Here is a 15,495-nt window from a genome sequence, read left to right on the forward strand (position 1 = left end):
TAAATAAATTAATAATTACTACAGTTTAACCTTGGTAGACTGGTATTATAAAATGAGATGCACAGAAGGGGAGAAGCTGATCAACAAAGGGCCCTTTGATCATATAATAGAGGCTCAATTAACATTTGTTTAATGAATGAGTAATGAATTGTAATATTATCCTTGCTATTATGGCAAAGTGGAAGATTATGCCTCTTAAATAGAGCTCTTGTAAATGAGATACCTACACTTCTTTAAAAAAAATGTATGTGTTTTTTTAATTGAGGAAATAGATTGATATTAGTGGGCTGAGAAATCAGTATACTGAGGCCTGATGAATAATTCAAAACTATAATAAAATAGAAAAGAGCATCTGGGAAAGTAGGCACTGTGGAAGTAAGTACTTCAATTATATAGATACATGTTTGCTCCTAACAACAGAGCCTCAAACTCTATGAGGCAAAAACCAGTAGAACTACCAGGAGAAATAGGTGAATCCACTATCATAGTTGCAGACATCAATACCTCTCTCTGTCAGGAAGAGGAATGGCAGATATGGCAGTCAGAAAATAAGTAAGAACATACTTGAACTCAACAACACCATCAATTAACTGTATATAATTGATATCTATAGACTGCTTCATCCAACAATAGCAAAATACACATTCTTTTTAGGCTCACATAAAATATTCAGCAAGATAAACCACATTCTGGATCACTAAAGATACATTAAGAAATTTTAAAGAATAAAAATTATGCAATGTCTGTTCTTAGACCACAATGGAATTAAACAACAAAAACAAAAAATCAGTAACAGAAAGATAACTGGAAAATCCCCAAATATGTGGAGATTAAATAGCACATTTTTAAATGCCATGTGGGTCAAAGAAGAAATCTCAAGGGAAAAATTAAAATATTTTGATCTAAATGAAAATGAAAATAAAATACCAAAATTTGTGGGATATAGTGAAAGCAGAGCTTAGAGAGAAATTTATATCATTGGATTTGTATATTAGAAAAGAAGAAAGATATAAAATCAATCATTTAGGTTTCCACCTTAGGAAACTAGAAAAAGAAGAGCAAATCCAAGTAAATCAAAAGCAAATAATAAAAGACATAGTAAGAATTGGAGCAGAAATCACTGAAATTGAAAACAGGAAATTAAACAAAATCAATGAAACCAAAAGGTGGTTCTTTGAAAGATCAATGAAAACTGATAAGCCTCTGGCTAGGCTAACTAAGAAAAACAAAGAGAAGACAAAAATTACTAATATCAGAAATTAAAAAGGAAGACATTGCTACAAATCTTACAGAAATTAAAAGGATAGTAAAGGAATACTATGAACAACTCTATACCCACAGATTTGATAACCTGGATTAAATAGACCAATTTCTTGAAAGACACAATCTGCCAAAATTCACACAAGAAGAAATAGATGATCTAAATAGCCTTGTATCTATTAAAGAAATTGAATCATTAATTAATAACCTTCTTGAATCAATAGTTAATAACCTTCTAAAATGGAAAGCACAGGTCCATATGGATTAACTGGTGAATACTACCAAACATTTAAGGAAGAAATGATACCAATTCTCTACAATCTCTTTCAGAGAATAGAAGCAGAGGAAATACTTCCTAACTAATTCTGAAGCCACATTACCCTAATACCAAAGCCAGCAAAGACATTACAAGAAAACTACAGATCATTATCTCTTATGAACATAAAGATGCAAAAATTCTTAAAAAACTAGGAATAGAGGAGAACAAAATATTAGGCAAAATAAACTGATCAAGAATAGCTATAAAAAATCTACAGTTGACACCATACTTATTAGTGAGAATATTGAAGCTTTTCCATTAAGATCAGGTACAAGGCAAGATGTGCCCTGTTACCACTCCTTTTCAACATCATATTAGAAGACCTTGCTAATACAAAAGTCAAGAAAAGGAAATAAAATATGTACAGATTAGAAAGGAAGATATAAAATTATCTTTGTGCACAGATAACATGGTCATCAATGTGGAAAATCTAAAAGAATTGACAAAACCCTCCTGGACTAAAAAAAAATTATAGCAAAGTTGCAGGATATAATGTTAATATACAGAATTCATTTACTTTCCTACATACTATCAGTGACAAACGGAATCTGAAATTAATAACACAGTATCATTTAGATTTGCATCAAAAAAGAGAAATACCTAAATATAAATCTAACAAAAAAGGCGTAAGATCTATATGAAGAAATTATAAAACTCTAATGAGCAAAATCAAGTAACTAAATAAATGGAGAGAATATTGTACTTTCATGGGTAAGAGGACTCAAAATTGTCAAAAGATTGGTACTTTCTAACTTGATCTACAGATTCATTGCAGTCCAATCAAATCCCAGCAAATTGTTTTATGAATATCAACTAACTGATTCTAAAGTTTGTAAAGAGTCAAAAGACTTGTAATACTCATCACGATATTGAAGGTGCAGAATAAAGTTGGAAGACTTAAGTCACCGAACTTCAAAACTTGTTATAAAGCTACAGTAATTAAAAGAATGTTGGTGTTAGTAAAGGTATAGCGAGATAGATCAATGGAACAGAATAGGAAGCCCAGAAATAGACTTCCATAAATATAGTCAATGATCTTTTGCAAATAAGTGAAAGCAATTCAATGAAGCAAAGATAGTCACTTCATCAAATGGTGCTAGAACTGGACATCCACATGCAAGAATTTATATATGTATATATATGAGTTTAGACAAAAACTTTATACCCTCATAAAAACTCAATATGAATTATAGACCTAAAACACAAAACTATAAAACTCCTGAAAGATAACATAGAAGTAAACCTAAATGACCTTGGGTATGGTGATGTCTTTTAAGTTATGACATCAAAGCCACAATCCATGAAAGAAAGAAATAATCTGGGCTGCATTGAATTTTAAAACTTATCTGCAAAAGACAGTATTAAGAGAATTAGAAAACAAGTCATAGACTGGGAGAAAATATTTACAGAACACAAATCTGATAAAAGTGTGTTATCCAAAAGATACAAAGAACCCTTAAAATTCAATCATAAGAAAACAAGAAACCCCAATAAAAAATAGGCCAAAGATCTTAATAGACACTCAGCAAAAAAAACCTGTGCAGATAGTGGATTTCTGAAAAGATGTTCCACATCATATGTCATCAGGGAAATCAAGTTGAGACAACAGTGACATACTGGTACACAAGTATTAAAATGGCCCAAACCTGGAAGACTGAAAACACCAGATGCCGGTGAGGATGTGGAGCAGTGGGAGCTCTTATTCATTGCTGGTGGAACTGCAAAATGGTATAGTCATTTTGAAAGACAGTCCCGCAGTATTTTTACAAATCTAAACCTACTCTCACCATATGATTTGGCTACTGCACTCCTTAGTGTTTACTCAAAGGAGTTGAAAACATCTACACAAAAACCTGCACAATAATGTTGATGGCAGCTTTATTCATAATTGTAAAAACTTGGAAAGAACCAAGGTGTCCTTCAGTAAATGAATGGATAAACAAACTGATATATCCGGCAATAGAATATTATTCAGCTGAAGTGAAATGACCTATCAAGCCATGAAAAAACATGGAGGAACCTTAAATGCATATTGCTAAGTGCAAGAAACCCATCTGAAAAGACTATGTATTGTATGACTCCAACTATATGACATTATATATAAGGCAAAACTGTGGAATCCATAAAAATACCAGTGATTTCTGGGGGTGAGGTGGGATGGGGGAGGGAAAGAGTTGAATAGGTGGAGCACAGAGAATTTTTGGAGCAGTGAAAATACTCTGAATGATATTATAATGAAGGTTGTATGTCTTTATACATTTGTCCAAACTCAGAATGTACAATACCAAGAATAAACCCTAAGGTAAACTATGTACTTTGGGTTACTATGATATGTCAATGTAGTTTCATTCTTGGTAAAAAAAAAAAATGTACCATTCTGGTGAGTGATGTTGATAATGGGAGTGTCTATGTATAGGTGGGGATGAGGGTATATGGGAAATTTCGGTACCTCCCTCTCAATTTTGTTGTACACCTAAAAGTGCTCTAAAAAATAAAGTCTTAATAAAAAAAATTAAAATATACCTAAATTAAAGAAATATTACACATTTACTTGAAACCTTAAGGTTACCAATATTCACCCAATATTATTATACAATTAATGAAAAATGAATATGGTCTTCTGTTTATCTTTTTCTCTTTTAATAAAGTATCTGTGAGATATAAATGGTCCTGGCATAAGGATTGTGTCTTGTTTTCTGTACAGTGGGCAATTCTGTCATATTCCAAGAAATGGAAATGTTTTAATTTGCATCATTTTCTAATTTATAAGCATATATAAATGTAGAATAAATAGAGATGAGTTTTTCAAGTTCATAAATACATGTATATGCTACATTATGGATTTAACTGATACATTAATTTAAAAGTCTCCTGAATGTCAGGCACTGTGCTTCGTACTGGGAGTATGAAGATGGAGACTCTGCCTATGTGAGGGAGGGACATATAAATACACAATTAAAGAGTAAGTTATTGTGCCATGCACTCCCAACTCTACTTAGAGTGGTGTGTCAAAAAACACAGAAGACAGAAACCAACACGCTTTTGTTGAGACATGAAAGGGCAGTGGGTGTTTGCTGGGCAAGAGAGAGGCACACAGGGGCGTCTGGGTGGCTCAGTCCGTTAAACGTCCGACTTTGGGTCAGGTCATGATCTCACGGTTCATGGGTTCGAGCCCCAATTCAGGGTCTGTGCCGGCAGCTCGGAACCTGGAGCCTGCTTTGGATTCTGTGTCTCCCTCTCTCTCTCTGCCCTTCCCCTGCTTGCACTGTCTCCCTATCTCTCTCCCTCAAAAATAAGTAAACATTAAAAAAAGAGTCTCACAGAGGGCACAGTTCTGTGTAACCCTATATGTTTAGGTGGACACATGTGTCTTGGGAATATCGAGTTGGTTGTGTGTATGTGTGTATATTTGGAGTCCTGCAGACTTAAGAAAGGCGTGGGAAATGACTGTGAATCTGAAAAGTACAATGAGGATGAGGTATGAGGATCAGTGTGGACAGCTAAGCAAGGCTAGATGCTGAATAACTTTGCGTGGTGGGAGGTGATGGCAAACTGCTGAAGGACAGGAAGACAACAATGGATTGTAGTTTAGAACAATTGCTCTGGGGTGAATGGTGGGTTAAATGGAGAGGTGTAAGATGGGGGCAGGGAGATAGAGATGATTACAGTAAGGACATTTTCCAGAATACTTATACAAACATTATATAAATAACAATCTTACATGTTCAATAATTTATGCATAGATCATGAGCATGATTCTGAGTTTAGTAAAGATGTATAGTTTAGATGTAGATTTTCCAAGATCTCCCATCCCCGGCTCTTACCTTATGTGTAAATTTCTTTTCAGAACTGCTTCAGTGCTAAACCTTTTGGGGGCTGCAGCTCCGGGAATGTATTTTGGCCTTATCGTATGAGATCACCACTTGAAGGAAAGAGTTACAAACTTGCTTCTAAAGATATAGATGGTTTTGCCATCAAATGAAGAATGTGTTATTTAAAAAAAAAAACAGATTTCTTCCAACTCTAGAAAGGCTGTGGTTCTTAATTATTTCAGCAGTGACTTTCCATTTGCCTTAAGTCACAAAAACAAGTTAGCATGTGAATCCAAGGAGTGAAGGAGCTCCACAGTTGTTCAAAATATGCCAGGAGGGTTTGACACACACAGTACTAAGGCTACACATCCATGTTCTCAGAGCTACTTTAAGGGAAGTTTGTAGGATGATTATCATTATGTGAATGCCCAGTACACTATTGCCTGCCGCCTCCTCCTAGAAACACATTTCCCGTGGGTGTATGACAAATCTGGTTGAACAGATAAAGTGCGGTTTTGCTATTTCAGGCCTGGTTACATCCTAACTGCAATTACATCACAGGTTGAATTCTGTCTTCATAAACGTATGGTCACCACCCCCCCCCCCACCCACTTTGTTGTATCATGGCACTTCTCTATTAAATCTTATTTTTCCATTGTTGGCATAAAAATGGGATCCCACTGTAGCGTATTTTGACAGTTAATGTTTGTGCTTCAAGTGGATTTAGAAATTTTTCACATAAGTAACTCCCGGTCCAAATATATTCAATTGATGCTTTATTTTTGGAGTATATTGTTAGTTTATTTAGTGTTTAACTACACATTATCAGAGTGTTAACATTTCTTGTTCAAGGTTTTTGACACTCGATGTCTTTAAAACATGCTGTTCAATACAGACATCATACTTAATGAGGGGAAACATACTGTTCCTTGAATAGCCTTGACACTGTGCCAAATCATAAAGATATCATATCTAATGATGAATTCTTTGCTCAAGAGATTGTATATTTCCATAGAATAGACTTATTAAAAATAGAATATTCATGATTTTAAGTCATTCTTGAGAAGTCCTTGAGCAACTTAGTTGATATTTTGACCTAGGTTTTCCTATTTCAAAAATACGTTAAAAATTTTTAATCTAAAGTTGATGATGTTGCTTAAAGTTGATGAAGTTGTCAATTGTGGAACAAATGAATTTTTTTCTTTATAAAAATTTTATTGAAAATCTAAGTAGTTATGCTTTTAAAGAATTAATAACATTTCACTTAAGAGTGGTCCAAGACTGAATTATTTTTGTTCCATAGAAGCAGTTCAGATTTCTCATTTTAACCATGAATATTACTTAATTTTTGTTAACCTATTTTCTTTCCCTGATGGAATTTTTCTTCCGTGCCTTTTAGATGACCTCTGACTTACTATCTTCCACTGTCACCAACTTGTTTGTTAATTTTATTTTCTTCAGCTTCACAATATAGTTCTTATATTTTTAGATTTTTTTTTAAGTTTATTTATTTATTTTGAGAGAGAGAGTGTGAGTGGGGAGAGGGGCAAAGGGAGAGGGAAAGAAATAATCCCAAGCAGGCTCTGCTGACAGTGCAGAGCGTGACGTGGGGCTGGATCCCACAACCATGTGATCATATCCCGAGCCCAAATCAAGAGTTGGACACTTAACTGACAGAGACACCCAGGCGCCTCTAAGATTTTTCTCAGGAGTTTTTACTCTCTTATCTAAGAGACAGCAGCTTTGTTCTCTTTTCCCCTCTCCATGGCTCTTCAGGCATATTTTTCAGAAACCTAACAACTCTGACTTTAGAGTAGTCATATGCATGGTGAAGGAGATCATAAAAATTGCAATAAGCTGATCTCTGTACTGCTGGAAACTCCACATTTGTTTCCCTTTGCACAGAGGACAAAATCCACATTTTTGCCCGTGTGCTATGAGCCCTCCTGAGACCTGTCCCTTCCCAGTTCTCACCTTCCATCCTACCCTTGTCTCTTTTTCTGTGTTCCAGCTACACTGGCCTTTATGCAGTCTTCCAAATTATGAGAATATAATGAAACTTGTGAGAATCGTGTTTTATAAATTTTATCATTAACGTAAATTATTGGAAATTGATTTGATTGAAATTGAAAATATGTGAGAATCAAAAATTTTAATTCAAAAAGTACAGTACCAGCTTACCGTCAAAACAACTGTTTATGTAGAAGAGCAAAGAGTATTTGTTCCCAAAAATGTACAGATGCTCTTTCATATGTTTTGATCTTGGGCACAAAACAGGTTGTTTAAAACAGTGCACATGCTGGACCCCATTTTAAAGAAAAACTTTCAGTACACATAGTAAATATAAAACACAGAAACAAACAGTCTGTCATGAAACATACACCGAAGTGTTAAGAGTGGAATTTGAGATAATTTTTCCTTCTATCTGTATTTTGTAATTCTTTCCCAATTACGATAAATCATTTTGTGTAATTCAAAGTCTAGTTTAAAAGTGGTGTTATTACCCAACTTTTGCCTTGTTTGGGTATTACAGCCTTGATTGTAGTGGTGACATAGGAAACGCTGGTTCCAGGTATACATGGTAAACAGTGCTACGTGGGTAGGCCTTCAACTTCTTTCTAGAACCAAGTAGTTTTTTGTGTGTGTGGTGAGAGTAGAGAACTGAGTTTGTCATTAAGCTGAGAGTTATGTACATTTTGCTCTACACATGAATATATAACAGAGTGTGAATGATCTGGTATATTTGCATGACAATTTCTTTAAAAAATTTTTAAAGTTTATTTATTTATTTTTGAGAGAGACAAAGATAGATAGTGTGCATGGGGGAGGGGCAGAGAGAGGGGGGCAGAGAATCCCAAGCCGGCTCTGTGCTGTCTGCGTGGAGCCCAATGTGGGGCTCAAACTCATGAACCATGAGATCATGAGCTGAGCTGAAACCAAGAGCTGGATGCTTAACCGACTGACCCAGTGCCCCTGGATATATTATTTCACTGAAAACTGGTCAAAACCCTTTATTGTGCAGGCTTGCAGGCCTGTTTTTCTGGTTGTGTTCTTTTCATCTAGGTTGTAGGATCCTCTTTCATCCCATAGCAGATTTTGTTTTGGGTTTTTTTTCTGCTGCATTTTATCAGGGCCTTGAGTTTCTCTGGTGTATTTCTCAGTATTCCCTATAAGCATATTCATTTTGGAGGTTTGCCTTTCTTACCATATGCTGTGCTCATAATGCTATTTGATGTATGTGTTATCTCCTAATTTTGCTTTTATCTTTCTGTTCAACCAAATAGTTTTCTTTATCTGGGTGTGTGGTCCTGTGTGTATTCTGTCTGCCATCTCCATACTGGTAAGAACAGTGTCCTATACACCCATGAGAGGAATATTTTACACTTTGTGTGTGTGGGTAGTTGTTCATGTTTGAGGTCCAAGCCGAAATGACGTTCCCACTGTCCAATGTCTCAGAACCACTGCATGTCTCCCAGGCAGAGATACCTTAGCAATATTTGCTATCTAATCAGGGGGATGTTACATAGCAAATAAGTTTCATATATACAATGCAACCATTTTAATTTTTTTAAGTTTATTTATTTTTGAGAGATAACACAAGCAGGGGGGGGTGGAGAGAGAGAGAGAGAGAGAGAGAGAGAGAGAGAGAGAGAGACACAGATTCCAAAGCAGGATCCAGCTTCCGAGCTGTTAGCGCAGAGCCCAAAGTGGGGCTCAAACCCACAAACCACAAGATCATGACCTGAGCCAAAGTTGGACACTTAACTGACTGAGTCACGCAAGTGCCCCACAATGCAACCATTTTAGATAGTAGAGAAGTTGGTGGCATTCTTTATTCAATATTTAGGAGAACTTTAGGAGGTTTTGTTTTATAAATATGCAAGAAATCCTCTCAAAGAACGTGAAAAGATTTAGTAAACTGGGATAATATTTGCAACATATGAAGTTTAGTGCACCTTATTGCCTTCATCACACTGCCTTATATACTTTGTAAAGCAGGAAGAAAACCCAAGTGGCCCAAATATGAAAGACTGAAGTGCCACTTGGCTGTTTCCTAAAGATCTAAGCCACTTCAGCCTTCTGGTGTGAATGAAGCACAGTACTTTAGCCTGGTTTTCCAACTAGTTGTTAGTTCAATTTCTTGACTGAAATGGCAATTTTAGGTGAATTATGATATATAGGACCTGTGATGCCACTGAGGATAGATTTGTTTTATGTCTCTGGAATTGTTTTTTATGGATGCAATTTACGTATTTTAAAACCCCTATAATTTTCATGTTTCAGCTGACTATATAGTTAAGATTATATATTTCTTGATTGTGAAACAATTACAGTGGTTTTAGATGCATATGTTTTTTCCTCAAGTTTAGATCTCTATACTATAGTGAGGCTGATTTAGTTCCTTTCAATAAAATATTTTAAGGTCCTTTTATTAAAGCAGGAATTAGAATAATTATCACTATTTATAAAATACTGCTTAATATAAAAGCAACTCCAAGGAAATTATAATCACTCTGTAAAATTGAAAGTAGAAAGCACTTAAAAATTCATGAGTATAAAATAAAATATGCGTCAATAAAAATTGTGTGCAGAGCCAACTTGTATTTTAGAATAGAACTTGGAAGGTTGTGCTTGCATGGAAACAATTTTCCAAACTGGAAAATTCTAATTTAAAAGAATAGCCCCCAAATCATGGTAAATATATTTACTGTAATTAATCAATAAATGTCTAGTGAGGATCAATGGTGTGCTCAGTACTATGCTTTTAGTTTGCTGTTCGCCTATGGAGGTGAGTCCTTCCAACTTGAGGTGGTAGGTGCACTGTGAAGTATAATTCATGGGGCCCAAGATGTGGCACATAGTTAAGGCTTATCATAGTGACGATGAGTAGTGTTTCTCAACAGGATCCCTATTGGCATTTTGGGTGCGGTTATCCTTTGTCATGTAGGATTTTAACATTAAGCCTGACCTGTACAACTTCACAATGATCAGAACATCCAAAATGGCGCCTGGAAAGCATTTCTGGGTGATACAGCCCCCAGTTGAGATCTGCTGGCACAGAACAGGGGCTGACAGACTTTTTCTGTGAAGAGGCAGATACTAAATATTTTCAGTTTTGTGGGCTATACTCTCTCTGTACTCAACTCTGCTGTTGTAGCAGGAAAGCAACCACAGACAATACAAGAAAAGTGTGGCTGTGTTCCAGTAAAACTTCACTTAAAAAATAGCTGGTGGGCAGATTTAGCTTGCAGGTTATAATTTGCCAATCCCTTCGTATGTATCACAAGCCCACCGATTTCAACACAAGGAATGCTATTTGAGAACACTCAGTAGTATTTTATCAGTTGGAAGGATTTTGGCTGCAAATATGAAATCATATCTACTATTTCTAAAGACAGGATGGTTTCACTCTTGGTTAATTAAATGTATTGTTGTCATAAAAGACCAAAGTACCCTCCTTTTTTCTACTCTGTTATCCTCAGCTGTTGCCATGGTCTCCCCTCATTGTCACAAATGGATGCCGGAATGTTACATGTAGTTACAGTAGCACACAAGGAAGAATAACAGATCTGCCTACTCTCTAGGAAAACCTTTCCCAGAAGTCCACAGCTCACTTGCTGTCAGATCTCATTTGGGGACAAACCCAAACTTGAACTAAAAAATGGCAAAGTGGAAATTCCAGTGATGTGGAATTCCACATAATTGCCATGGAATACTTAGAAGTCTCTTCCCTGGGCTGGAAAAAGATTCCGGCCCTAACACAAACCTGTGGATACACAATATTTGAATGAATTGAGTTTGTGTTTAAGAGAAAGAGCAGTAAGTTTTGAGGATTAGTGGAGGAAGATGTATGTGAGATGCCATATTTTCCATATTAATTATCTTATATTTTAAATAGAATTCTGTCTTGAGTGTTACTTGAGGCCTTTTGTTTCCCTCTGTTTTCCATTTAGTCAAAGGAGCATTTTGTGTATGCCTGTCTTTGGTCAGATTAGAGGGAGGAGTTTGGATCAAGGTTCACTGGTGGCAGGTAATTTCTCTCTAGTATTGAAGAGCCAAGGCATGTAGAGCCATGCCTTCCTGTTGTGAGATCAGTAATACCACCAGTGTGCAAAAGACAGTATATCAATTTATTTAACAGAGCTTACTTGGTAGTCCTTAAGGACCTCCTTACTTAAATAAGCCCCCCAATTATCATATATATTTAGTATATTATGTGGTTTGTATTATAAGAACTGAAAATAATTTGTTGAAACACATGCTCATGGAAATGTTATAATTATTTATTTTAGTGCTAAAGGGAATACAGAAGACCATCTGGTTCTTTCAGGCTCGTAAAGGTGCTGCCTTACAATTTCAGATGAAGCAGGTGATTTGCCAAGAGAATCATTTGGGTGGCTGGAAAGTAAAGATATAACTAGAAACTGTTTTTCTCACTTCGTGTGCTGTGTTCCCTGCATTACATCATGGCATTCCTGCAGCAAAGTGCCAGCTTAAAAGACCTTATGCTTGTCAGTAAAAATGGCTCTAATTCAAGTTCTGATTTTTTTTTTTTCTTGGAGCTCTTCCTGAATTTTGAGCTCTTTAACTTGTCAGTACAGGGGCTGAACAAATACCTTTAGATGCACTTATATTTACTTTAGTGACTTTTGAAGAATGACACTGAAATATCTTATAGGTAAATTTATTCAAGAGACCTTGTTTAGTATCTGCTGGGAAGCAGTTGCCTTTTTTATGCCAATTGTTTACTTATGTGTATATTATAAAAATTAAATTCACAGTCCTTGCCTCAAGGATCTCAACATTCTACTATTAAAGAGACAAATGAATGAATAATTAAAATAGAATGTGATTCCTAGCACAGTAGAGGGAAGCAAATGTGCTCTGAGAGCAAGTGTGGTCTAAGTGGGTCAACAAATGAAGCCCGAGCTGAGTTTCAAAGGATAACTGAGAGTAAATCAACTTAAAACAGGGAAGAAGGTTTTTGGAGATGGAGTAACATGGGCAAAAGATTAGAGGTGTCAGAAAATATGGAATGTTTGGAGAATCGCTAGCAGTCACTAAATCTAGAGTTCACAAAGACTGAAAATGTAAGGTGGATGAATGCTGAGTAATGTCTATACTGGAGGACAGTAAATATAATTGGAACTTTATCCTTAGGCGAAGGGAGTCATCAGAGGCTTTTCAACACAGACATGATGTAATTTATATTTTGGAAAAACCACTAAGGCTGCAGAATAGAGGAGGGAGTAGAGGAGGCTAAGACTGAGGCCAACATGACAGTCAAGAGGTTGTTTCAATAACCCTAAAGAAGAAATGATGACAGCCTTGATGAGAGCAGTGATGATTTGATGTAGGAGGTAAGAGAAAGGAAAGGAATAAAGAATGACTTCTCCATTTCTGACAAGGGAGATTGATAGTGGTTCTGTTCATTGACATATGACTATAGAAGCATAAAATTACCAATTTTGGGGTAAAGAGGATGAGTTCATGTTGGAGTGTTTGGAAACCTAGTAAATGATGGCATATAGGAGGCTAGAACTCGGGCAGAAATCCTGAGCTAGAGAAATAGATTTGGGAGTTTGCAGCATCATATAAGCCACTGACATGATTGAAGCCCACCCAGACACTATGCATAGAAGAGGGAGAGACTAAGGACAAGATGCCAAGAGAGTGGAGGAAGAGCAGGGGAGAGTGGTGTCCTTTAAGCCAAGAGAATAATAGTATTACTGTCAAATACTGCTTAGAGGTCAAATAAGGAAAGAACTGAGAAAGGGTCACTGAATTTTTGAGGTGATATGTTTATTTTTATGATAAGAAATATATTTTTATAAGAAATATCATTAGACACATTGAAATATATATGTATATACATATATATACACATGCATATGTAGTGAAATATGTATATTTGTATGTATAAATTAAGAATTGCCCTAAATCCTATCACCCAGCATAACTACCGCTAAAATTTTGATGTGTATCTTTCTACTTTTTCTGTATGCAAATATATTCTCCAAAACCAGATATGTCTATATATAACAAAATGAGTTCCTACTATAAAAATATGAAGCACTGCATGAATTTGCTTATTATTCTTGCCCAGAGACCATGATAATCTTCTCCACGTCTTTCCAATTTTAGTATATAAGCTGGAGAAGCACATGGTGTCCATTGAATTAAGCAACTAGAAGATCATTTGTAACTGTGCAAGGCTAATTTCAGTGGAATGGTGAGGGCAGTAGCCAGATTGTTGTGGGATGGGGAATAGGTGGGTAGTGAGAAAGTCGAAAAAGGATCATAGACCATCCTTTCCAGAAGTCAGTATGTAAGGGGACAGGAAGCATAAAATGGCAACAGAGGAGTATGATGGAGGTTTTTATTTGTTTGTTTTCTGGTTTGAAAGGGGTTTGATTTAGTTTTTTACTTGGACAAGACTTTCCACTGACTTGAAGGAACCAGAAGAGGGGGATAAATTAAGGATATTAAGAAGAGGTTGTGATTGCAGGGGTGAAGCCTTAGGAGGCAGGAAAAGATGAGTTGTGGGAAAGAGGAAACAAACCCCATCTTACAATAAGGCAATTGGGAAGGGGGTGAGAGTGGAAAAAGATGTTGAATAGCTTGCAGATGGTTGCCTGAGGTGATTCTGGTCACCTCAGAATGAAATGGCTGATACTCACCTGTATTCAGTTATTTGATGAAGACTTTTGGAATATGCATGAAACAAAGAAGTGCCATATTGGATCAGATCCACAGTGATCTGATCACTTATGTCCTGAGAGTGGTACCAAGAGATGCATGTTAGAAACGTCTAGTTTTCTCTGACAAATTAAAAGAGCAGGAACGTTCCCAAAATGCTTTACTTTACATGATCCATTTGGGATTTATTATCCATATATTTCTGTGAAGCTACTTGAAGCCATCTATTTTCTTAACTTGCCTGCCCCCTGAGACTTACTACCTGCAAAGTAAAGTATTTAACCTAGGGAAGTTGAACTGCATGTTGGGAAAAAACACAGATTTGGGGAACAGATCTTGGTTAAACTCCATTAACCTTGGAAAAATGACTTAACATCTTGTGCTGTAGTTCCCTTATCTGCAAAATTGGGATGTGATCTTACTGACCTTACAGAAATGAGAGGATAGCATTAGGTGGTATATGTGAAGTGCCTAATTACTGCGCAGAGTGAGTGCTCATTGTGTACTGGTGACCTGACACATCTTGTCTCTCCCAGTGATCAAGAGCTCCAATGCAGTCCAGCACACAAGGATTTGATGAGAGGAACATAAAATGATAAATACTGATAATAGACTGTAGCCAGTGGCCAGGAGTTTTCAATGAAATCTTTGTTGTGAAATTATGAATTAAATGGGAAGGATTACTCCCTTGAAATGTATGGATTTAACAGAACTTCATATGCATTTCCGTAATGCCATTTTACATTTTATTTTTGTATTTACCAAAGCATATCACCTGACGTGGTGTTTTGGCTCATATGCGCATAATTAAATGCCACTGATGACCAGAAGGAAAGCTGGTTTATTGTTTTTGTTTTTCACGTATGATTTTCTTTATCAACAAATGTAATAAGGTGATTTATCAGGGGGAATATAGGCTCAGTATCACAGGTGCTCAAATATCAATCCTTGCAAAAAAAAACTTCTAAGCAAATATAATTGCTGTAATGTGTTATGGCTTTTCAAGATTAGCAATTCAAAGAAAGGGGCAAGGATAACAATACAGTGAATTCGCTCCCATTTACTACTGTAGCTGCTACTGGATGCACAACAGGGCCTGTTGACCTTAGACCTGGAGAATAAGCCACTTCATCTTGGGGGACTGAAAGAGGCAGGGGTGGGAGGCTTCAGTCATTTCTGTCTGAGGTTCTGTGACTTAATTCCTTACTAACTCACCAGCACATGTACGGTTTTAACTTTGATTTTTAAAATAAAATATAGTAACTCACTAGAGCTTGCTTTAAAAAATACAAATCCTTAAGTACTACTTAAGTATTTTTAAAGTTTATTTATTTATTTTAAGAGAGAGAAAGAGAGAGAGTGGGGAAGGGGCAGAGAGAGGGGGAGAGAGAGAATCCTGAGCAG

General features: G+C 36.1%; 1 protein-coding gene and 1 non-coding gene across 10 annotated transcripts in view; one reads left to right on the plus strand and one right to left on the minus strand.

Annotated features, from left to right (window-relative positions):
* The window catches only part of CTNNA2 (catenin alpha 2), a 1,100,619-nt gene that overhangs the window by 112,517 nt on the left and 972,607 nt on the right, over positions 1-15,495 (plus strand). For 5 of the 9 annotated variants that reach the window (XR_006200794.1, XM_042932821.1, XM_042932826.1 and 2 more), the window contains exons 1-2: positions 10,989-11,211; positions 11,685-11,761. The exons of 1 other annotated variant lie outside the window; for it this stretch is intronic. The gene's annotated coding sequence lies outside the window, so the exon portion shown is untranslated. Of the gene's footprint in view, positions 1-10,988; positions 11,241-11,345; positions 11,423-11,684; positions 11,762-15,495 lie in introns of those variants that run through there. 3 more of the 9 variants (XM_042932822.1, XM_042932823.1, XM_042932825.1) reach the window with 3 other exon arrangements.
* LOC122216719 lies at positions 13,454-13,556 on the minus strand. Its single transcript, XR_006201070.1, has one exon. It is a non-coding gene; the product is annotated as a U6 spliceosomal RNA (small nuclear RNA).

Source organism: Panthera leo, chromosome A3 (genome assembly GCF_018350215.1).
Source record: "Panthera leo isolate Ple1 chromosome A3, P.leo_Ple1_pat1.1, whole genome shotgun sequence".
Taxonomy (NCBI): domain Eukaryota; kingdom Metazoa; phylum Chordata; class Mammalia; order Carnivora; family Felidae; genus Panthera; species Panthera leo.